The sequence below is a fragment of the Grus americana genome, chromosome Z, assembly GCF_028858705.1.
Source record: "Grus americana isolate bGruAme1 chromosome Z, bGruAme1.mat, whole genome shotgun sequence".
Lineage (NCBI taxonomy): Eukaryota > Metazoa > Chordata > Aves > Gruiformes > Gruidae > Grus > Grus americana.
The window spans coordinates 60,566,964-60,591,929 of NC_072891.1; the positions used below are offsets into that span (position 1 = coordinate 60,566,964).

Sequence of the window (24,966 nt, forward strand, 5' to 3'; positions counted from 1 at the left end):
TAACTTCATTCTCTGAGAAAATTCATGAAATTCCAAAATTTACCATAAAATTCTGTCAAAGCTGTTAATTATCAGCAGATGACCTACATAAATATATTATGAGCTGAGAGACTGAACGTTATAAATACATATTAAATCCAAGTTTTCACAAAAATTGAAAATCATTGGCAACCATTGCCTCTTGTATCACAAGTCTCTTTATGGAGGATAAAGAGGATGAAAGACCTGCTGCTTTATCTAATTCAAAGTGAAAATCAAAGTGTATGTGTGTTAGTTGATATAGTGCTATAATGAGTGCTACATAATATTAGGGTTTAATGGAAAAACTAAGAATGTAAAGAAGGTGTAATTTTAATGTCGGAGCTTTCCTTCACTGGGCAACCATGTTCTTTTTACTTCTATTCCACCATCAGTTGTTTTTCCTTCTGCATAGTACATACTAAAGACAGCACAGTAGACATGAGTTTGCCAGCCTCCAGCAGGTGTTAAGGCACAAACATTTAACAGCTGTTCTGCTTATGGGACACAGCTGCTATTATTGGCTTCCCTTTTCCTACCATGCACTGCTGTTTCAACACCCTTGAGTAAGTTCTTTACTTTCAAACACCTGTTTTTTGAGTTTGAAGGGTTAGTGTCTTACAGCTATCTCATCCTACAAACTAGATGGGCACATGGGAACCAATTTGGGAAAGGAAGAAAAGAAAACAGCAGAAAAATGAAAACACAAATATTATGAAAAAGCAGAGGCAGACATTTATTGTCAGGGCTAGAAATCAGATATTGGGCTAGTTTCTGATCCAGCTTTGTATTCTTACAAGGTGGGAAGGGAGAAAAAGGAAGGGGCACAATAAACCAGGGAAATTGTAATAAGTACTGTCATCTCATTAGTTGTGTAGGAGGACATGAGAACTGAAACGTAGGTGGGAAGAAGAGTGTTGTGACAAGCCTTAAAAGTGAGGACAAAAAGTTAGAACTTTCCTGCTAAGAGAAACCAGGATTTGGCTGTAAAGAGGAACTAACTCAGTAAGTGTGGCAAGAAAATAATATGCTTTTGACAGCAGCAAGTTTGATGCACTGAAAAAGAGCAAATTTGGATGCAGAGGAGGATTGCAGCAAGTGCGGTATATCACACACAAGGGAATATTTTTTGGTAAGAGAAGATGGAGACCTTGCGGTGAGTTGCTACTAATCATTCTACTTTGTGTTAAGGATTCTAGGTAGTGAAATCCAAGAGGCACTTCTTGTATTACAATTAGACTATTAAACCTGGGAAAATGATGTGTTTGATTCTTGTTTCATAACAGAATTAGGTCCTGCTATATTTGTAGGAAATAGTAGAATTACAACCAGTAATCAAGATGAAATGACACCTGCAGGTTTCTTTCTGATGAAGAACATAGGAAATACATAGAGATACTTACTGAAAGAGCAAGTAAATGTAAAATGACAGTGATATATTTTGACCTTTCGCATTCTCTGATTTCAGAGATTTGCTCATCATGATTTCTACTATAAAAAAGAAGCTAGAAATACTGAAGAGTGCCTGTAAGAAAGAGTTGGAGAAAAAAAATGTGAGCAGTGTCACATGTCTTATTCTGGTGCTATGATATGCTGAGAATTAATACTGTCTCCCAAATTGATTTTGGGTTATGAAAAATTTTTTGCTGAAGAGAAAAATTTAGTAAGCTCAGAGAATTAAGCTTTGAAGGTACACATATAGCACAAATAGAGATTTAACAGTTTTACTTTTTGCTAGTATAAATTTTCAGCTTCTGAGGAAAAAAAGCGAATTTTCATACTTTAATATTGGTGGCAATTAAGAACTTGACTACTAAAAGTGAATTTAAAACTCGTATGGCTTCCAAATAATGTTCTATAATTGACGTTTACTTTTGTCTTGGGGCTTCTTTAGCTAAATAGCATTCAAAATGATGGAAGTTTTACAGTTTATCATTATTTTATAAATACTTATACAGGCGTGCTTGTTTAAGAAGCGATAGTGTCTACTTGAAGCACAAACCAGGAAACTGTAGTCTGACGTATATTTGTCTATCCATTGTTTTAAACATAATTTTAAAAAATTACCTTTTCTTCTGGACATCTTTTGGTTGTCTGGCTCTGTTTAAAGCACAGAATAATGCAAAAGTCAGTAAGGGCTTGGTTTGCTGGAAAAACAGCTTCAGGAAAGATATATTCTTTTTTTCCCAAAATATTCTTGAAGATGTAAGAGAGGCTAAATTTTTAGCTTGCTATGGCAATTAGTCATCTGTTTTGACCATTTAAACCTCTGTAACACCTTTGTATGGAAGTCACATTTGACCAGCCTGATAACCTTGTACAATGGAATGACAAGGGGACAGCAGCGGATATTGTCTATCCTGACTTCAGGAAGGCTTTCAACACTGTCTCCCGTAAGATCCTCATAGGCAAGCTGTTAAAGTATAGGCTGGATGAGCAGAATCACTCTCATAGTGATTTCTGATGTTCAGTGTTTCCTCACAGTGATTCCTGATGTTCAGACAGCCTCCTGTGTTTCAGTTTGTGCCCATTGCCTCTTGTCCAGTTACCTGGCACCACTGAAAAGATCCTAGCTCTGTTCTCTTTGCACCTTCCCTTCAAATATTTATACACATTGATGAGATCCCTCTTGAGCTCTGTCTTCTCCAGGCTGAACAGTCCCAGCTTTCTCAGCTTTTCCTCACAGGACAGGTGCTCCAGTCCCTTCATCATCTTGGTGGCCCTTTGCTGGACTCTCTAGTATGCCCATGTCTCTTGTACTGGGGAGCACAAAACTGAACGCAGTATGGCAGGTGTGGTCTCACCAGTGCTGCGTAAAAGGGAAGGATCACCTCCCTTGACCTGCTGGCGGCTTGTCTCCTAAGGCAGCCCAGGACACCATTGGGCTTCTTAGCAGCAAGGGCACACTGCTGGCTCATGGTCAGCTTGTTGTCCACCAGGACCCCCAGGTTCTTTGCTGCCAAGCTGCTTTCCAGTTGGGTGGCCCCCAGCATGTACTGGTGGCTGGCGTTGTTCCTCTTCAGTTGCACTTCCCCTTGTTGCTTCATGACATTCCGTTCCTGTCAGCCCATTTCTCCAGTCTGTTGAGGTCTCTCTGGATGGCAGCACAACCCTCTGGCCTATAAACCCCTCCTCCCAGTTTGGTGTCATCAGCTGACAGGCTGAGGGTACATTCTGCCCCATCATCCAGCTCATTAATGAAGATGTTAAACAGGATTTGACCCAATATTGAGACCCACGGTACACCACTAGTTGCTGGCCTCCAGCTAAACTCCTTTACCTCCACTGGATTCCAGTTAGACTCCTTTACCTCTCTTTACCTAAAAAATTATCCTGTGTTTTACACAATAATATATACTTATTGATAAAGCAACATTACACTGTGGAATCTATTCAGTAAAATGAGCAATTCCTTCAGTGGCTGGTGTGAATACTTGAAACTCAAAAGTAAACTGGAATACTGTGGTCTGTATCTGAATTTATCATAAGATGTACAAATTTCTTCCAGCTAAGATGTTTCTTACCTTTGACATTTTCTTTAATGCAGGAGCAATCTTCCTATAGATTGAAAGCTCCCAGATCTTGTTACATTTGAAGATCATTTGCAGTATACTGAATATCCAGCAAATTAGTGGTGCTTGCCAGTCAGACTCTAAAATACTGAGTGCTGTTGTTTCAGAATAAGATAAAGCTGAACATGGGTACTGTCAGACAGCTCTGAAGTATATAGTTGGAATAAACTCAAGAGTTTTGGCAAAAGGCTTGTGATGAGAAGATCTTCAGGGGAAATATGATTAAGTATTCAGGTTACTTTCCCAACCCAAAAAGGTTGTTCAGTGTGGATAAGAGAAAGCAGTAAAATACTTAGTTTAGGTCTTATTTAGTCAAGTATATGTCTTCAGCTACCTTTATTTATATTTTTAATCCTTCTCAACCCTACCCTAAATGGTTCCATTTATAGTTCTAAGAATATAGTAGTAAACTACAAAAATAGATAGTGGGTATATACTGTTACTTCACTTGATCTTAACATTACTTCATTCTCCTTTGTAGACAGCTAATGTTAGATAGTACTTGCCAAGTTCCTTTCAGGCCAGAAATTCTCAAACACTTAAAAAAGCTAATGTAGTAGAGGTTGCATATTAGATCACCTTTCATCCTATTCATAATTGTGTAGATCACTCTCCTTCTGATTAATCCCTCTGTGGGGTCTGCAGCAATGGGTCATACAAAAAATTATACCATGAATTCCATTTTATGTCTTTTAAAGGTGGAAGCAAAGAGAAGACCCAGTGATGTTTCTCCCATTGGTTTGATTGCTTGAGCACTGCCACCTCAGTTCTTCATAAACTCAATATATAGACCTGAAAGAATAAGGTACACACTGCTCTAGTGAGAACTTAGTTGCAGGAAAAAAATTTACACCTTTTCATGTTTTCTCTGTCATTTGTACAAAGCTGGTTTTGCCAAACCACACACAAACACTCGAATTATTTATCCCATGACACACATTTCTTTAGGAAGATAGCTTTAAAAGGACCATCTCCTATTGCTGTTATTCAGACTCCTTTTCAGTCCTTGACAGAGGATTATAAAAGGATAAACAGGGCTGCTAAAACAGATGATAATTCCTTAGCCAAAAATTGATAACAGAAACTGACTTCTTGTCACTGTCCATGGCATCAGATAATTCTTGATTTATTGGCCTACAGCTCAGCAAATGATTGCTGTGGCTGCAGGATGCACAAGGCTCTGTCTACATGTACCTGAGGTCAGTTGATGTAATGCCCAAATGCCAAAGCATGTGAGACTATATTGAATGCCTCCTGTATTCATTTAGTCCCAGGGCATGTAATCTGTTCCTGTGATAGGTGCCAAATGAATTTAAAATACTGTGTTGTACTGCAGAAAATTTTTTCTAGCTCTAATGAAATGAGTTTATGTAAGACTTTGAAGAGTTCTGCCCAATGTTTTTGTCTTTATTATTGGTAGTAATGATAATAAAAATAATAGGAGTTATAGTTTGAGCATTAACTAATAGGGAGATGTTTGATTGTGGAGCTGGTTAAATTACAAGATGCGCAGGAGGCTGCATAGGTGATAGACTAAAGTAATGATTAGGGGTCCTGTGGAGAGAATTTATTTGGACGCCAGAAATGAAGAAAATGGATTTAGGAAGAAAATTGTTCATGTGCCAGAAAACTGTTTGGTAAGCCTGGGAGAAGAGAGAGGATGAATTGCTGGCAAATTAACTAAAGGATGGAGAGAGGTGTTGAAGGGGAAGGAGAAGGTAGATCAAAAGAGACAGACTCTTGAGTTGTTGGATCTCCAAGTTACTAACAATGACCTGGACAGATGATGGAATGATGGTGTCATGACCTAAAGGGTTATCTGGCCTGTGGGTGCATAAATAAGATAACCATAGATTTCTGTAATACACAAGGACACTATGTGGTGCTTAAGGATATGGTTTAGTGGTGGACTTGGCAGTGCTAGGTTTACGGTTGGACTCAATGATCTTAAAGGTCTTTTCCAACCTAAATGATTCTGTGATTCTATGATACAGAGGCTTTACTCTGTACAATTCTCTACTTTATTACAGATTACCACAAATACAAAAAAATCACCACTTGCAATATAACTGGTTGCTGCTATTATTTACTGCTACTGATTGCTGATAGCTTTCTATACATATATATAAGTATAGAAATCATACATATCATATTATACATCAATAATGTAGCACTAATCAGTAGTGTGGTAGCAGTAAATAATAGCAGCAACCAGCTATACTGCAACAATCAACATAACAGCAACAGCCAAGTAGGTATATGTTATTACAGTTTACTATAAACTTACCATTAGTGAACAAACTTATCAACAATATGACACCAGATATACTTACAATAAATTACTTATATGGATATATAGAATACCAGTATCAAGTGAATTATACAGATTTCAGAAGGGGCCAGACCCTACCAAAGGGGAGGACCAGCTGATCCCAGAGGGGGACCCAAACATCCCAGAGGTGGGAACACAAACCTACAAAAAGTGGGTCCAAACAGGGAACCAATAAGATAACAGACAGAGTCTCATCTCAAAAATGGTCATGACAGGAGTCTAGTGCCAGCCAGGCATCCCCAGGGGGAGTCCAAGATCTTGCAGAAAGTTTGTGTGCAATTCAACCTGCTTAGGAAAGGAAAAGTAGATGTCATATTGGAAGTTCTCAGAGGCTCCATTTCGGACAAATATTAAGTCCCTTTTATATCATTGAGATAAGAGGGCATAGGACACCGCAGCTTCAACCTGCCAATAGGTGCTGTTAATTTCTATTTTTCATCTGTAACAGCCAATGATGATGATGTTTTCTGTTCTTTCAGATCCACTTTATTTTTCTGGACTGTTTCCACGTCTCTACATAATATGTTGTTGTTAGTGTTTCTTGGTTTTGTGGTTATTCATGGCAGCTCAGGATGTCTCTGCTTTCTGGGTATTGAAACTGTACTTTGAAGAAGCCAGATGCACTTCTCAAGGATGTTTCTGGTTCCAAAGCCTAGTTCCCAGGCTCACAGCTCCCAGGCTGGGAGGAAATTTCTCAGTAGACATTTTCTTCTGTTCACTTATTTTCTCCTTCTAACCAGGCCACCTTTATGGCTGCTCACATCAGATGGCAATAGGGCTGGGAGCTCTCTTTGGCCCTTGGGCAAGCAGAATTTTTGTGTTCACAGCACTGCCTCCTTGTCCTTGCTAATGCCCTGCCACTCATTCTTATTCCTGGTTCTTCACACTTAGCATGGAAACAGAAAATGGGTGGCAGTTCCAGCTGCAAGCATCTAGAACAATACAGAAGTAATGGGGGCAGCATGGGGAGGAGGCATTAGAGAGAGGAAGGATCTTTTTAGCCAGCTGGCTCTTTACTATTCAGCTGCTCTTCTCAACTCCCTGTGCTGTGATGTCAAACACGGAAGATGAACACTAGAAAAAGCAGGAAGAGAAGTCAACAGGGAGTAAAACCTCAAAGCATTGTCTCTCCCACCTTTGGGGAGAAAACAAGATAGGGAAGAAGTGAAAACACTCAACAGGGTCCCAATTTTTGTCAGCCTTGCCCCAGGCCAATGAAATTCAATGATGTGATTTAGTTACAAGCTCATTAACATGTGAAAGCAATTTGGTTAGAATGAAAATCTGAAAAGAGGAAAGAACATGACGAAAAGAGAGTCCAGACAGGCATAATAAATATTAAGTTATACATACAGTTTAGCTCCAAAAACATTTATAAGATGAGCCAGAATAAAACCAGGTTTTCCACATGTACAAACTGCCAGTGAAAAAACAAACCCCCCTTTAATTCAGGCATGACTGTGCTTTTCAGTATTCCTTCATTGTGATTAGAGTTGACTAGAAGTTTTTATGTAGAGATGTTTGTCGTGTTGACACAGTATCAGTCTTAATGATACATTTGAATGAGGTAATAAAAATTCAGATTCTACACTGAATTTGAGTTATGTGACAGACATCACCCTGTTGTGGGCTTACAAAATAGCCTGTGAAACTTAAAGTGGTGGAATTCTGGACCCAGTGAAGTCATTGTCTAGCCCCAACATCAAGGCCAATTTACAAAATCTTTTCTATCTTGGTATTTGTACCATATTGCTTATGATTGCTGTGTAGAAGTAAAAAAAGTATTAAATGAAGAAATACATGATAAGTTTTGAATATCAAATATACTTGAGAAATTTGATCTTAGTTCCTAAATAGAAAAAGTGAAATTTGATTAATAAATTATTTGTTATGAATAATTCACTGAGTTCTAATTTAGAGTCAGCTGGCTTTTTCTTTACAAATTAAGAGTGAACAGTAGACAGTGATTTGTAATTTAAAGGGTTTTTTTAAAAGTTTGATATTATTTCTCACTGTCTCTTTATTTTGTCCTCTGTCTCCTCACAATTATTTTCATTAGCAGACACCATGCAATCTTGCCTCTGGCCATAAGCACAGAAATTAGTGCCAATGTATTATTTACAGAGGTTGATCAAGTCTTCCTAGTGTGGGTAGAGAAATGGTACATAGCACCATCTTTTGCCTTCAGAAAGGCAAGCATGAATGCTGAGCATGAATCAGATGCACTATTAAATGAGATGAAACTTTACCCATACTGAATCCCTAGCCACAATTAAAAAAAAACCCACCTCCTCTCATAGCAAGATGAAAAATGTTTTATTAAAAAAGCAGACTGTATACTGAAGTAAGACTGAGATTGTCTTACCTTTTAAGCATATTAATAAGATTTCAGATGTTCACATTTTCTCTGAGCTCTGGATAAACAAAATGAACAATCTGGCCAGCTGCTCTGCACTATATTTTAGAGCATTAGAACAAAGGAACTAAGGTGCACTTGATGTGTGAAAATGACGAGTAACTATAGAATGCAGCTGGCAAATATGATATGAAGGTTGAAGTCAAGTTCACCACAAGAGTAGCTGCATTTTGACAGTCAAATAATTACATCTTTCTCTGTTTCTCTGTTGTGTATATGTAACATCCAAAATGGATTACATACAAAAATGTTAAGATTTCAAGGTCAACTGCTCAAGACCTGGGTAATTCCTGAAAAAAGAATCTGCATAAGCTTAAAAAAGACCCCCTGAGTGAATGCTTTATGGCACAGTCTGCAATTAAAAATTACTTTTTTAATAGGAAGCTTCCAGCATTGGGGTGTAAATCTGCCAGTATCAGGAGAGAAGTATCATTTGTGCTACAGGAGTGTGCAGACATGCACAAGCCGTCAGCTCTGTTCCAGCCTTCCACAGGTTCCGGGCCCTTCTGCTCCTTCTGCCTTTTTTCTTTTCCTTTTCCCTCTGCTTCTCTTTTCTCTCCCATCTGACCGTTTCTGCCTCTGTTACCTTTGGTCCTGCTTTTTTTTTTTTTTACCCCACCCCCCACCCCCCTGGGTTCCTGTCTGTTTTCCCTCCCTTCTTTTCTATTTGTATTAACCTTCCCACTGCTTTTGACCTGAATTCCCTTTTTGCTCCTGTCTTAACTTCCTTCTCACCCACATCACCTTTTCTCTCTCTCTCTTTACCTTTACTGCTAGATGATACTTTGCTTAGTTATTGTGGTTGTCCTGGGGGTCAAGTTATTACTGTATAGTACCATTCCTGCCCTGCTGAAAACAAAAAAAATGTGCTACATGTATCTCTCCAGTTTATGTCCATGAAGGTGATAACATTGTGAAGAAATGTCACTGCAGCAGGGTCACTGGTGTCAATGCAGGAAGAGCGCCCTCCACCCATTGTAACAACCTGTGAGTGGTGTTTGGTATAAAGAGAGTCCCTCCATACATTAGGGGCTGGAAAACACACTTCTCATGCAGAACCATGCCACAATGTAGAAAAGGAAATCAGATAGGGAGTGTGACCTCTTTTTTTTCCCACAGTGATTACATTATTGGTAAAGCAATCTCTTGTAACATCACTGCTGTCTGTGATGACACTTTCCTGCCAGGTAGACAGATAATTTTTAAGAAACACTAGTAGCTCCTGAGATCTTATCTCATAGTGACATTTCTGATTTGCTTTTGCACCTCATTATGTATCCTCATTTATCTCAGATACCTGGTCTAGTATCAGATTTTTGCTTACAGCTCTCTGAAGAAGTTGTTCCCAGGTGACATCAGTGGCTTGTAATTTGCTGAGGCAAAATCTTGACCGGAGTCCATGTCTCAAACCCCTTTTCTCAAAAGGCAACTCATAGGAGTCACAGTAGAGGGAATTTACCATGAGATTTTTCAATTTCTACAGCAGCGAAAACTGCTGAAAGCATTCCATTATAAAGTTTGGCCTTACTGGCAATGCCAAAAAGAGGTAGTTTCAGTTTGTTTGTCTCCCACAAATAAAACTTCAAAAATATGTACAAAACTTCAGGGAAAGGCAGAGCTTTCTTTTCTGTTTGCATGTAATGAATTTGCATTGTTGTCGTTTTGCTTCAAAAGCTCCGTAACTTGTATGTGTCTGGTCACTAGTTTTTTACACCCATATATTGTTCTGAGAGTCTTCGCTGGCACTGTAGAAATCTAATTTTCTCCTTACTGGCTCTTACTGTCTTATTGTGGTCTCCTCTAAAAAGGCAAATCTCTTTAAGTTGCGAGTTCGATTTTGTGATTCAATGTTGCACAGCATGTTCATCGGGCATCTCGATGTTGTATCATTCTTGGATGACTGGTCTGGACAAGAAGTTTATCCTCCCGAGGAGCTCCTTCAGCTCTTCCTTGCCCATGCTGGTTAAGTTCTATATTGTGTTGCATCCCCCTGTACGCCTTTGTTGTACTAACTTATTAACACCTTGCTACACTAAATAACACCTGTGGTATGTCTGTATTATGGAATTTTTTTTTTTTTCAAACTTTAGTCCAAGAGCTCCAGCTTTTTTCTAGAAGTGTTTATTGTGTCTGCTTATAGACATCTACTGTTTTTCCTTCACAATTAAAATGAAAGGTCAGTGAACTTTACTGCCTTCTATACAATTAAAAAATGGTTATATATTCCTGTGAATTACTTTGCTTATTACCTGGAGAAACTGTTCTCCAAAACAGATGTTGAGAGTCTGCAAATGCAAACTTTGTGTTTCTGTTTCATTGTCCAGAACTCTGCTGATTCATGGAGCCTAGGAAAATACTTGGCAAGGAATATATCTTCCAGTATTTTCTACTCACAAGGAGTGGAAACACTTTTATCTTTTCACACCTATATTTAGCAATATTTTAGCATATTTTGAAGCCAAAGCTTCACTCTTTTTTCCTCACTGCTTCCTTCCTTTGCTTTCACTAATGTGACAAACCAGCATAAAAGCCTTTTTTTCTTTTTCTACTTGCTCTATAATTCCCAGAGAAGTGAACCTATCCAATTTCTTTTTCATCCCCTTCCTTGAGGTCAGAAGAATTTTCACAGGGGCAGAAAACTGGGTGCCTTTAGCTTTACTTTATGCTTTATTGACAGCTTCCCTTTTTCCGAGAGCAATTACTCTTTGAACTTGTCCACAGTTGAGGAATCAGTTCTATCAGTGAGAACAACCTCTTGCGAAAACTGTGGACATGACATGTTTTGAATCCAGTAATTGGTACTTTTCCTCAGTGCTGTTATAAATTGAATACATGCTCTTCCTCAAGCATTTGACACAAATGTTTCAGAAAGATAAGCCTTTGAGCCTTGAGTTTCACCTATTTACTTCCTACTGCTCAGTTTTGGGGTTTTTTTTCAGTACTAATTCACTGTTACAAACATAACTTTATTCACCTGTGCCAAACTTACTAGACTCCTCGTTTTGCTTCAACACTGCTTGTAGCTTTTTTGAAGAGTTCCTCTGAACTAACAGCTCTCTTGTTAACTGATTTGTCCATGCTGTGGATGCTCTGCTGGGGTTTGCAAAATGATACATTTCAGTGTAGTTCTTTCATCTTTCTCCAAATACTGTGTATTGTCTTCACTGGCGATTCACGTGCAGATCCATGTACTATCATTTTGTGAACTCTGATTCTGAGCACGGCATGATTTTTGCGTCTCTCATCTTTTCTTGTAGTATTTGGATTCTCTAGGGTTATTGCTCTTCCTAAGTGATAGCCTGGAAGAGATGACATCTTTGAATCACTTATTGTGGATGGTTTGCCAAAATTTAATTCTGTGTATTTTAGCAGACACGCTTGGGCTATTTTGTCTTAGATCCAAACTGGGTTCATGTTTTTTATCTGGGACTTAGCTCTGTAAAATTGCAGCACTGACTCTTGGCTGCAGATCATTCACAGTCTTCTGTGTTCTGTTGAGTGTTTCCTTCTTCATCAGATGAGAGTTTTCCCTAAGTGTTGTTCAAGCTTTCTCCATTTGTCCCTACATTTCTGGGTGCGAACTCAAAAGATTCTTAATCTCCCCCTGATTCCACTCATGGTCTATTTTTTCCCCAGTTTATTTTCTTTTTGGTCCAAGCAATGTTCAATGATCATTAATAGTAAAAAGCAAGAGAAATAATTTCTCCCTTTAGAAGTCTGTTCTAATTTTGCGTAGCAGGAAAGACCACACTAGGTCTGTTTGTCTCCTGGCTTTAAGGTACATATTCTTCATAGCAGTCTTTCTGCTTTTAGGCCCAATGTCTAGGCACATGTTGGTTGCGGCAGATGAGTCCATGTCAATTTCCTGGAAAGCTGGTTAAGTACCACCCCTGTAGGCAATAGTGACACTAATTTTGGAGGTCCTTGCAGCATCATAGAAACATGAGAAGATGGAGCAGACCCAGCAACAAGTTCTACCTTTAGAGCATTTACCTGCCTACATATAATTCTTAGAAAAACATTTATAAATTGTATTTGTAAATGCCTTTTTCAGACATTTCAGATGTTGACATTTTTGCCAAATATGACTTTCAAATGTTGGTTACTTGGCCAAATATGGTTGTTAGTCATGTAAACAACAAAGTACTTTCCTGGATTTGTTTAGTCTATACTATTACTAATCTTACCATATTTCAAGCCATTACATAAAATTAGATGATGGAAAATACTCAAACTTTTAAGAACATTTTGCACTTCATCAATAAGGCTACTGAAAGAGCCAACTATAATTACTATAGTTTATATGTGCACAAATTAAATTCCCCCACTACATCTGTCAGAAATGACAGATTTCATGCAAATACTACTAAAAATTACCTTCAGGACAACAGAAAACAGGAAAAATTAAATCAAAAAGTTCAATTTTCAGAATGATATGCCTGACAAACATGCAGGTTAAGAACTATCATAGAAACCTGAAGCATAACAGATTCTTCAGAGTCTGATGGAATAACTAGCATGAATTTGCTCCCTTTCTGACTGACTTAATAGTGGGCTATTGCAGAATAAGATCTGTAATGAGAGATGGAAATGAAAAAGAAAAAGAAAAACTTAAAGTACAAATACAGAGCTAAAACGTTCTAGAAGGAAAACAGAGTACATTATGAAAATATAGATTAACCCCAGCAGAAAATGAGTTCTCTCCTTTTGCCATTCAATCCTTTGATTAATGGTACAAATGAAAAAAACCATCTGTTTATGAACTAGAACTTCTGTGGAAGCTGTTTCAAATCTGCAATTCCAAAACATTCTGGTTACTTATGTTATAATAATTATAATTATCTTGGGTTTGTGGATTTTTTGTTTTCCTCACAAATTTATCTTGCTGATATCTTGCCGTTTATCTTGCTGATGGATCTAAGGACCATAATGCACATGATTCTCCCAACTATGCATTATTATTAATAAGAAATACCAAACTAACACACATGTGGGTGTTTGCATTTCTGATCCTTGAAGCAGACTATCCATTGTATATGGCCTTGTCACTCCTGATTATGGCAAGTAGTACTCCTTTAGCAGTCTCTAATAACACATTATCTGACATTTTTAATTCATGCACATATTCTTGTGATCAATATTCAGAGACTTTTATGTTAGGACAAGATCCGCTAGGGATAGAATGAAAAGTAATACTGAAAATTTTAATAATGTCATTATGTAAATAAATTGCTCACCATTAGCTGGAATCTGGTCTATAGCATTTCATCTGAAAATAGATATTCCAGAAGTGGTGAAACTAAGGCCAAATAAAATAATGAGGATAATGGAGAAACATCAATCTAAAACAAACAAACAAACAAAAAAAAAAAGTGAAAAAGGAGATTATTTTCCTCTTGAGAATAAAATCACAAACCCTAAACAACAGGAAAAAACCCTGGAAAATAACAGGTGCTAAAGAGCAGGGAAATGAGATCCCACTTTCTGTCTGTTTTATTATATAAGAGTATGATAATCATTAATGTAACTGAAAGGAAGCCATTTAAAAAAGAATGAATACTCTTTTCTAGCAATTCCATTATTTAATTAATACTATTTAATTCTACAAGCAATGATTGTTTAGAATTAAAGTGATCTAAAAAAAAAGGGATTCTAGGTGGAATAAAGTCCCACACTCAAAGAAGCAAGTCAACCTTTGCTTCTTAGGCTTTAGGGTGGAACTTTCTTCAGAAGGCGGTTCTAGCAAATTAGCCTTGTACAGGATTTTCATACCCTCATCAAACGCACCTAATGGCATCCATTATCTGGCACAGGATATAGTACTAGGTGAGTTGTATCTATATTCCAGAATGGAGATGTTTGTATTCTAACATCATCATCATAGGGAATGGAAAATTTTACTTGACTTCAGTGAGTTTGGGGCTTTATCCTCAGTTTTGAAATTCTCATAACTATTGCAAAGTTATCTTAAGGAATATTTTCATACAGTTGTGTCTTCAAAACTGTAAGTCTTAGACAGGTAGGGAAAATAAATAAATCACGTAACACATTCCTCCTTTTTGTTTCTTCCCGTTAAACTTAGCTCTCTCCATTGGGAAGTCTGTTAGCATTCAGCTGAGTCTCTGCAGTTTGTGTACCTGGTTCTTAAGAGAACTGTAAGTCTTTCATGAAACAAATGTCTCTTTTCTGCATAGAGCTAGGAAAATGGATTATTCCCTACAACTGCCTTCAGAATTACTGGCATAAACACAGCAGTGTAGTCTTTGTACTTTGACTTCAAAGTTTCAACTTTTCTGTGCTATCTTCTTTTTAATATATGGCCCTTTCTACCATGTGCTTAGTTTCTTCCCCCCCTCCCACCCCCTTTTTGGAAGCACTTAACTGTCTAGCCCTTCAAGGTATTCTGTCAGAAGTTCATCATACTCACCAGCAATATCCTTATTACTAAGAGTCTAGTCAATCACTAGGCTTTTCCACTGAAATAAAATATCGAGACTTTTCCACTGAAATAAAATATCCAGACTTTTTGAAATTGGATGGATTATATTAGACATTTGGGATGCCTATTTAGATACTTACTGAAGTGACCTAACTTTTAAAAAAATCATGTATTCATTGTCTCCCAGTAAATTAGTGAATACTCTGATAAGATTTCTTGGCTGATGATTTTTTGTCCATCAAAAAAACCCAACAATAATTATCTGACAACAAATCAAGGTAAAGTAGCAAGAAGAGGCCTGTTCATTACTTTGCTTCATTCTGATGTCCAGCAAAAGCTTGAAGCTGCTATTTCTTGTGATTAGGCTCCATGTGAACCCAGCTGTTAGTTCTTAAAATTTGAAACCCAAATCTGAAAATCTATAGGCAACCAGATGGCAGTCATGAAATACCAAGAAATCTTCATAACCTGTTTTGTTGCTGAGTGAACAAAATGTCTCTTATTATAGCTAAAGCAGATTTCAGGTAGTGGGTTTATAAATCCTCACTAGGGTTAACATCCCTAATTCAAAATTAGATGAAAAGCAGAATAGGAAAAATTGTCTTCTGGCAGAAGAATATTATTTTTTTGACCATCCTATTAAGATGATGTGGTTGAACAAGCTGGTAGAATACAATGGATTTGTTTCCATGTAAACAGTCAAATCTCTTATTGCACTTAATGAAAAATTTACAAATACTTTTAAAAAACATTTTGTTTTCTCAAATGGGAAAAGTGACTGTTTATCTATGAATCTATGTATAGCTCTTGTGTTTGTTTGAAAATACTAGTTCTACAGGCAAGGTGCTATTTAGCCAATAGTATTTTTTTTTCAAATTATCATTATGAAGAGAAAATTTATGAAGTTTAAATCTTAAGTTTCTGTGTCTTTAATAGAGAAGGCATTAACAGATAAATGAAATACTTTTTTTCCCCCTCATATTTTATTTTAACAGATCACAGCCCATTGTTAGTGAATTTTGAAAAGTAGCAGTGTGGAATAGCTATTTATTATCAGCAGTATTTTTCAAAGGATTCACTATAAACAAAAGTTAAGCATTAACATCAGTAAGTCAGTTGAGTTATTCTTTAACTTTGTTTATATAACCATTTTGGTGCTGTAATATAATTCACAGCTGTGTAAATAATGATGTTCATAAATACAAGTCAGTTCATTACTCATTCAGCCTGCATGAACTTTTTCATTTCTGTTTGCATGAGGAACATGGATATATGAGAAAAGAGGCTCTCCTCTATTCATACAATTGTTAAAAAAGAAGATGCCTTTCCTGATTCCCTCTGTAATCACATAATTATCCTACCACAAATAATTTATAATTCAGTTGTGACAGATTATCAGGCATGAAACAATACTTGCCACAAGCTTGCAAGTTGTCTTGCAAGCTGACAGCCCTTATTCATAAGGGTGGAAGGGGGGACTCTAGTATTTTTAAGTTTTTGTTTCTTTCCTCACTTCAGAAGGCATCTTTTTAGCACTATGTGAAATAATTACAATTGCCATTTCTCTCATCAAAAGTGTTTTGAAGTAAATTGGAGATGAAGTGACCTAAATACACCACTTAGGACTGTGATGATACCTATTCTAAAGGCGTGACAGTAAGTCATGTAACACATGGATGATTTTATAGTTTCATGTCTGGTGACTCCAGATGGTATCTCTGCATTCTGGTGGTGTGCTATGTGTAAATCATCACAATCAGGATTAATGCACATCCAAGAGCATTCTACTTTTTTTTCTAGTCACAGCTATTTACATCCACTTATTAGACCCTTTTCAAAGAATAACTCTGAATTGGCATGATGAGAATTTGCCAGTGGTTTTTTTTTCTTCAACTATCCTGAAGCTATCAGTAAAGACTATCCTTTTTTCTGGCTCCTGTAAGCTTGCTTTCACATAGGTGAAATTCTTGTCTCTGGGCTTTCAGCATATTCCTTCAGCGACACACATGCACTTGGCAAGGAATATGGTCTGCATTAATGTTACCCTGTTACTCTGTCAGTATCAGTTCCACAATGCTTCATCAATCTTAATAAGCAAACAAACAAAAAAATTTACTGTTCACTGTTAGTGGAGGTTCTAATCTGGACTCAGATTTTTAAATGAACCTATTTCCTTCATGGCTGAGAATCTGCTTGTATAACCAAAATTGTTTCCCTAATGTGGGAAAATGTAGATCCATGACTGACACAAGACTTATTTGGCCAGACCATATGTATTATCTTACCTAGGAAGTAAAATTTAACTTTTCAAATCAAAAAGTGCCTTTTTTGTTTTTGTAATTTATCTTGAAACCGTGCTTAGTGCAGATATCACTGCATTGCTTTGATTGTTGAGTTTTTCACAGCTGAGTAGTTTTCCAGTCATGGGCTTTTCTTTGGTCAGTATCTCGTGGAGGTCATTTTGATTTTGGCAGTGGTGCTCCAGACTCAAAAGAAACCCTGCAGTGTATGTGGTCTTGGTGTGGAGCAAGCTCTGGAACATCCTGCTGCTATGAAAGTTGATTCTGAGGAGAGTTATTATCAATGAAAGACGTTAAGCATTCAAATGCAAATTGAACTTCCATAAACAATGAGTACCTAGGCTGATTGGAAAACTGGAAAATCATGACCTGTTTTATTTTTGAAGATCTGGGGTTTTGTGCACTGATTTTCAGGCATATGTTAAATGCAGCAAGGTAGATAGGTTTGAAAATTTTAAATTGTGCAGCCTGCTGAGATGATTCATTCTGTGGCAATGCCACTATTTGCCTTCCTAAGAAATCTCCACAATTCTGTTAAGATGCAATATGTATCTGGCTGGTCTGAACACCTACAGGACATTTACACAACTTTCACTACCTTTCTGGATTCAAAACATAGAACAGATGCCTTTGATGAGCTCTGAGAATCGATGAGGCTACAGATTTGACCCATTACAGTCATTGCTCTCTTAATAATGATAGTGCAGGAGTGCAGAAAATATTGTGATTTACTGTGGAGTAAGTGGAGTATCCTACGGCCCTATTTTCATGGTTCTCTGTAGTCCTAGGCATAGTTGCTCTGGTCTGGTAAAACAGAATGAGTTAGGGCTCTCATTGTTCTATGAGCATGAGAACAGACTTCAGTACATACAGCAAGTAGCTGTTTTGAAAAGATGAATGTTAATTTGAGAGTGACTTTATTGAATTTCTATTTCTGGACATGTATTTGTTTGCAACCTAGATAGTAGCTTTTAGTATTGATGTTTTCTCTCTAATCAGTTAAATAACAGGTTAATTAATCAAGACTGTATTAAGGAATCTCAGATACAAAGCTGTCACTGAGAAAACATTAAGCTAAATTCTCAGCCTCTCATTTCTTCTGACATGAAATAGCATTCCAGACACTGCCTGTTGCTTTGATTTGCCATGTCAGCATCTTCGTCTTAGGAACAGAGAAATAAGTGAAGAGAGGAAGGCAGATTTTTCTGTGAGGAGTAAACAGGAAACGTGTTAATTTAAATTCATAAAGTTTTTCTGAAAGCTTACAAAATCAAATCTACTGCACCTAGAGATGGAAATGTTCTCTATGGTCTCTCTATAAACATCAGAGGAGGGCCATGAAACTAATCAGAGGGCTAGAGCACCTCTCCTATGAGGACAGGCTGAGAGTTGAGATTGTTCAGCCTTGAGAAAAGAAGGCTCCGGGGAGATCTCATTGCAGCTTACCAGTTTCTGAAGGGAGCCTACAGGAAAGATGGAGAGGGACTGTTTATGAGGGAGTGTAGTGACAGGACAAGGGGTAATGGGTTTAAGCTGAAGGAGGGTCGATTTAGATGAGATGTTAGAAAGAAATTCTTTACTGTGAGAGTGGTGAGGCACTGGAAGAGGTTGCCCAGAGAGGTTGTGGATGCCCCATCCCTGGAAGTGTTTAAGACCAGGCTGGATGAGGCTTTGGGCAACATGGTCTAGTGGAGGGTGTCCCTGCCCGCAGCAGGGGGGTTGGAACTAGATGATCTTTGAGGTGTCTTCCAACCCAAACCATTCTGTGATTCTACGATTCTATGATCAAAGTATATCCCAGGTAGTTAGTATAGCAAAACTCAAATGATGAGGTCAAATCACATAACAACACATATTATAAAGTATCTACCATACAGATATTTGAAACGTGTAGAAAAACCTACACTAACATACTTGTGTCATGGTTTTACCCCAGCCAGCAGCTGAGCACCACACAGCTGCTCACTCACTCCCCCCCATAAGGTCCTGATAACAAGTGAATGTCACAAACATCTGTCTTAACCCTAGCAGGGATAAGCTGATAATGAGGGAATGTTGAGGGAATGTTGAGGGAATGGCACAGACATCCGTTTCGGCCAAGGACAGAACCTGCAGAGGCAGGATCCTGTCTTGTAAGCCCCTTCTCCTATTCCTGAAACATGTAGACAAAACACCATCTGTGTCCTGTGCGTGCATGCCCATGAAAGGCCATCACTCAGTCAACCCCGAAGTGGGGGGGGGGACAGTGAGACCCCTAAGACCCCCACAACGCAGTGACTCATTGCTGGAACATTCCTGAGCACATACTGCGCCTGCTCAGTGATGACAGACCCCTGCCTATGCGGAGCATTTTGGGTTATAAAAAGGGGAAACACAAGCTCTTGGCATGCGCCCACCACCTGAGGACTACAACTACGAGCAGAGAACATCTCTGGATCCAAGGGTGGTGATATCTTCTCTCTCTCTCTCTCTCTTTCTTTTCCTCTCCATCACTCTCTCTGTCTCTAACTTCATTTTCGGCACATTAAGATAATATTGTCACAAGTTTTGCTAAGCTATTACCTTTCGTAGTTCTGCTGAGTTTTAAGTATTGTCATAACTTTTGCCAAGCCACTATCTTCTGTAGTTCTGCTGAGTTTTAAGTAAATTTGTGAATTGTTTGAACCTCTAGAGTAATTGTGATTACTCCTGAGTACCATGCAGAGAATTAAAAAGCTAACCTTACCCTAGCCCACTGAGTGGGACAGGACACCCCCGTCGGGATAGAGGAGAGAACTGGAAAAGTTAAAGTGAGAAAACTCGTGGGTTGAGATAAAGACAGTTCAATAGGTAAAGCAAAAGCCGTGCACACAAGCAAAGCAAGACAAGGAATTCATTCACCACTTCCCATGGGCAGGCAGGTGTTCAGCCATCTCCAGGAAAGCAGGGCTCTGTCATGTGTAACAGTTACTTGGGAAGACAAACACTGTCACTCCGAACACCGCCACCCCCCCTCTCCCTCTTCCCCCAAGCTCCTTATAAACTGTGCATGACATCATATGGTATGGAATATCCCTTTGGTCAGTTTGGGTCACCTGTCCTGTCTGTGTCCCCTCCCAACTTCTTGTGCATCCCCAGCCATCCCACTGGCAAGGCAGTGCGAGGAGCAGAAAAGGCCTTGACTCTGTGTAAGTGCTACTCAGCAACAAGAACATCATCTCTATATAACAAAAACATCTCTGTATTATCAACACTGTTTTCAGCACAAATCCAAAACATAGCCCCATACTAGCTACTATGAGGAAAATTAACCCTCTCAGCTGAAACCAGGACAACTTGCTAAGTCAAAATATTTATCACATATTTAACAGCTTTTGATGTTACACTCTTGTTTTGACCACAAGCAGCAGAGGGCAGGCTAGTGGTGGTCACTGGCGTAAGTCTGACCTGTGGCCGTGGGGGTGCTTCCCAGTCTCAGGTCCCTGTGCTCAGCTGATCTGCTCCTCCTGAACCCTCACTGCAGCCAGGGGAGGCTTTGCTCCACAACGGCCCTCAGGCTTCGCAGTTGTGCCTGGGCTAGAGGCATAATCCATACAGCTCCTGGATAAGTGTGAATAAATTCTCCTGACCAGAAAAATAACTCATCCTAATTCTTAATGTTAAAAAGGCTAAGTCGTCTTTGTTTATTCTGTCCTCCCATTTTTTGTTTTCTCAGAGGAGACCTTCATGGTATCACAGCATTTGTTAAGGAACAAACTTAGCCATCATAAATATCTTTTGATGGACAGCCAGTACCAATTAACAGATTAAATTAAAATTATTATATTCATCCTCGGGCTTCTCAGGTAAAAGTTATCTCATCTTAGCTTAAGGAATAGTTTAATTACAATATTTAATATGAGGCAAAAATCTCTGTGTCCGTGTCTATGTCTCTCACTTTGTGTATTCCATGGAGTAGGAAGTACTTTATGCGAACAAGCAAAATCAAAACCACCACCAACCAGAGATATTATTCCTGTTTCTATTATTGGCTGTTTTAGGAAGTGGTTCTGTTATTTTGATTATTAAAGTCAGTAACTATACTTTAAATTAAAGTTAATGTTTTGACTCTCTCTGCAGAGAGAACTATGCTTAATCCAAAAGACTAGTGAACTATGCACATATATTTGTGTAACACAGCTTTCTGTGAAATCATGTACACATGATTTGAAACCAGCATAATTTATAGATGTTTTTCTGTTCATATCACACAAGACGTGGCAAAACTGGCAACTATGAAGAAGCTAAAGATTTTCTTCTTATATGTAAAAGGAAAGAAAAAGTTTTAATTTAGTTTAAATGTTTTGGATTTGGATGATAGATCAGGTAGTCTACTTGATTAGTGTAGCTGTTTACTGATTGAATTTGCAGTACTTGGAAGATGTTTACAGTTTAAAATCTGATTTTTAGGCCAAGAGTTCTTCAGTCAACGGAAACTGTGCAACTGGATGGGGGACAGCCCAGTTTACTTCTTACCAATCAATAGTAACTGCGCTATTTTTGTTTCAGACGGAAGCTCTTATGAAATCATTAGACAATGTGTTTTTAAACAGGGCACCAGTTAATTACACAGAGGGATTTTACAAGGACTATTGCCATCTTAAAGATGCATTCTTTTAAGATGGCAGCAAATAATTACATATATTGACTGCTCCCACTATTGTGTTTGTTAACATAGTATTTTATTCTCTTGAAGATTTGTGAAAATTATGCCCAAAATTTAGTTCCCGTGGATTCCTGAGTAAAGTACAACACTATATAGAGCTCTCAGTTCTTAGTAAAGGATTTGTATTTATCATCATCACAGAATTTTATCAGCAAAACAAAGTCTGAAATGAGTCTTTAAGAGCTGATCTGCCTGGTAAACAACTTTGAGAGTTATTACGGAGCTGGACATTAAGGACATTAAGGAGAAGATAGTGTGATTCACAAATTCTCAATGAGAAAGAAGCACGAACATTTCTTTCCCCTGTGAAACTTCTGCCAGAGGGTAGGAAATCGCAGGCAGTAGTCCTATGGTGAACCTGAAATATTCCCTTATTAATTAGAGCAAGTAAAAGCTACTTTGGACTCCAGAATACCTCTGAATCTAGAAAGAGATGTCTTGCACTTCAGTACTGAAGGAGGCCTTTCATCTGGACTTACCTGCAACATTAGTTTTAAAACAAAGGATTGGGAATGAAAAATAACTTTATACCTAGTAAGAACACATTAAATTTAACAGCAAACAGCATGCAAAAGACAGCATTTTTATTCTCTAGGTGTTACATTCACATAATCAAGAACTCCAGGATAGTTTTTCTGAGTTTTTAGCAAAACTGGTGGGGAAATGTAACCAAGGTATCACACTGAAATTCAGTCTGGCTGGAATTCATGGTGTTTTGATTCTTGAAAAACCAAATAGCCAAATATGGGGAGCCTCTATTTTGACTTGTTTAATCTAGGAAGTTTTGTTACCTAAATATTACATATTCTTACCAATGTTAGTAACTTGTCATCTATTCACATGATAGAAGTTAGGAGTTAAGGGACTGTGGTGGCCCGACCTTGGCTGGCGACTAGCCTTCCCCGCCTCCCCCTGCAGCTGCTCTCTCATTCCCTTACCTCAACAGTACAGGGAGAGAAAATGAGATGAAAAAGCTTGCAGGTCAAGATAAAGACAAGAAGATCACTTGCCAGTTGCTGTCATGGACAAAACAGACTTGACTTGAAGAAAATTAATGTACATTATTGACAATTAAAATAGAATTGGATGGTGAGAAAAAAAGACAAAAACCTAAGCCACCTTTCTACCCCTCCCCTTCTGCCCAGGTTCAATTCCACTTTTTCATTACCCACCTCTCCACCTCATCCCTGGTGCAGGGGCATGGGGATTGGGGTTGGTCCCATAACAGCTCCTCTGCTGCTCCTTTCTCCTCATGCTTTGCCCCTGCTCCAGTTTTGGTCCTGTCCATGAGCTGTGGTTCTTCAGGATAAACCTGCTCCTGAGTGGGTCCTCCACTGGCTGCAATAATGGGTCTCTGCTGTGGTCATCTCCACAGGTTGTGGGTGAACCTCCACCTGGAGCACCTCTTCCACCTCCTTCTCTGACCTTGGGATCCCCAGGGATGTTTCTTGCACTTTTTCCCCCTCACTCTTCTCTCTGATGTTTTTGCCCTTTCTTAAATACATTTCCACATAGAGGAAACAGAGGTGGCACCACCCTGGCTGAGAGGCTCAGCTGTGCCCTGTGGTGGGTGGGTTGGAGCCGGCTGGAACCAGTTGTGTCCAGCATGGGGCAGCCCTGGCCTCTCCTCACAGGGGCTGTGGTTACAGCCCCTGCTGCCGGTGCCTTGGCACAGATGCCCGGTACAGGGACTAAGCATGTGTTATGGATATTGAGAACTCAGATTCCTGAATTATCAGTGTCTCTCAGCTCTTCACTTTCCTGTCTTCTCCACCTCCCTCTTTAACAGGTAGAACCTAAATCAGATTTACACAGCCAGCCTGCACAGTACACTGTAAGGACTACGATGAAGTAGGGAACAAGTACTGGCGGGAAACCATAAGCATGTCAGATGGAAAAAGAGTTTAGAAGATGGGAGCCCACAGGGAAGAGACAACTAAGGCACAGAAGAGCATGTGGAAGAGTCTGGGTGCCGGGTGTGGCCGGGCTCTTGCTGGTTCCGTGTGAGTCTTTGGGCCATGTTGTGTCTCTTAAGTGTGTTAATAAAATGATACTGATATTGTGCTTATTGCTCCCATTGGTTATTCTGTCCTTGTCAATCTTATAGTCAGCTGTGTTGAGCCATAGGATGTGGCACCATGCATAGCTTAATTTCTACATAGTAAAGTGCATCATAAGGGAACTGAAAGAGTCAGCAACAGAGAATTCACTGTCTGGATCTGTGGATGTTATTGCACAGCAGAGGTCACTTTTTCAGTCCTAGAAGTAATAGTTATCACAATAAATGCAGAACTCTGATCTATATGTGTTTCATTATATCCTGTATGTCAGTTCTCTAACCCACATGTTCTTTAGCTTCCTTCAGTCACTCACTGCCAGGAATCCTGAAACATTACCAGCCATCTTGAAAAAATACGTTGTATGGTATTTGAATGTTATACTGAAATTTTATATTTTGTATGAAGTTGGCACATTGTCTCTTCCTTAAGGAGACAGCACATTTTAAAATTTTATTAGTATGTAATTTTCATTTGGTCTTTCATGTAATGCCCTGTGTTACACTGTAAGTTTGCTAACAGGAATTTATTGGCAACCTTTTCACAGGCTGTGCACAACAGTCAAACAGAATTTTCATAATCTAAATTAGATGCTAATAAAGAAGGTTGCTCCACTTTGACTTCTAAATTAAATTTACCAGGAAGATCGTTTAACACTGCTAAATCCTGACTTTTTTGAAAGGTTATTTCTTTCAAAGAGGAACTAACCTTTAGCTAACATACTCCATTCTGCTTATCCTCTTTCTGCCCTGGAGAAGGGATGCCGCATTCACCATGTCTGAGACCAGGATAATTCTCTTTTGTGCAGGTTCCTTTGCAACTGAAGCTGTTCATCCGTGAAATGTTCATCTCTTCCCTGCCAGCTTCTGAATGCCAGCTAACCATACAAAGGGAGATCTCAGCAACATTGTCTTAACCTGTTTATAGACTCTAAAAGACAGTCTTGAAATAGGTTGTGCACAGGTTAAATCCTTTGTTGTAATTGTTGCCCTTATGGAGAAAAACATTTTAATTTGGTATTAAAGTCCAGTTTAATTTAGCCTGGAAACACAAATACCATTATGCATTAATGAGAATTCTGTCATTACTTTATGGCATTGCTATAGACAGAATTAAGGTTTTCATTTATTTAAGGATTTCCATAGCTT

At 38.5% G+C, this 24,966-nt stretch overlaps 1 long non-coding RNA gene across 1 annotated transcript; it reads left to right on the forward strand.

The window, feature by feature from the left end:
* Positions 1-672: 672 nt before the first annotated feature.
* On the forward strand, positions 673-23,724 carry LOC129199774 (uncharacterized). Its single transcript, XR_008574740.1, has 3 exons — positions 673-1,174; positions 4,289-4,395; positions 23,551-23,724. It is a non-coding gene; the product is annotated as an uncharacterized LOC129199774 (long non-coding RNA).
* Positions 23,725-24,966: the final 1,242 nt, after the last annotated feature.